Source organism: Panthera uncia (genome assembly GCF_023721935.1).
Source record: "Panthera uncia isolate 11264 chromosome B3 unlocalized genomic scaffold, Puncia_PCG_1.0 HiC_scaffold_1, whole genome shotgun sequence".
Lineage (NCBI taxonomy): Eukaryota > Metazoa > Chordata > Mammalia > Carnivora > Felidae > Panthera > Panthera uncia.
The window spans coordinates 2,230,104-2,230,699 of record NW_026057582.1 but is presented as its reverse complement, the minus strand read 5'-3'; positions in this window follow the sequence as shown (position 1 = coordinate 2,230,699).

Here is a 596-nt window from a genome sequence, read left to right as displayed (position 1 = left end):
CCCGACCCGGCGGCCCAGCCCCGCGGCCCGCAGCCAACCAGGGCGCGGCCAGCGCGGGCGCAGCCAACCACGGCGGGGCCGGCCGCCGCCGCGCTGACCTCAGCGCGCCGCCCCGCCCCTGCGCTCCCGGCTCCCGGCTCCGGCTCCCGGCGGGACGGGACCTCGCCGCTTGCCGTAGGGCGGCCGGGATGCTGGGAAGGCCAGGCGGCGGGGGCGGGGCGAGCGCCGAGCCAGTGCGCCGCCGAGATTGCGCGCCCGCGCGTGCGCCGACGGCGCCCGGGAGGCGTGCGCCAGCGCTTCGTGGACGGGTCCCGGGTGTGCGGGGTCTGCGCTCGCGCACGCGCGCGTCTCGGGCCCCGAGGGGGAACCCCCTTGCTTGCTGGGGTGGAGGGGGCTTCGGCGGAGTGACCCGCCGGTTTAAAACCTAGGCGCGGCCGGGCTCGGAGCGGCCCTGGAAAGCGGGTGCCTGCCTGACTTGCACGCGAGCCCGCGCGGCCCGGACTGGGCGGAGGCCCCTGCAGAGCGGCGGCCCAGCGGGTCACCCTGCACCTCGTGAATTCGTGGTGCCCCCGCAGTGGCCGCTTCAGATTCCGCCG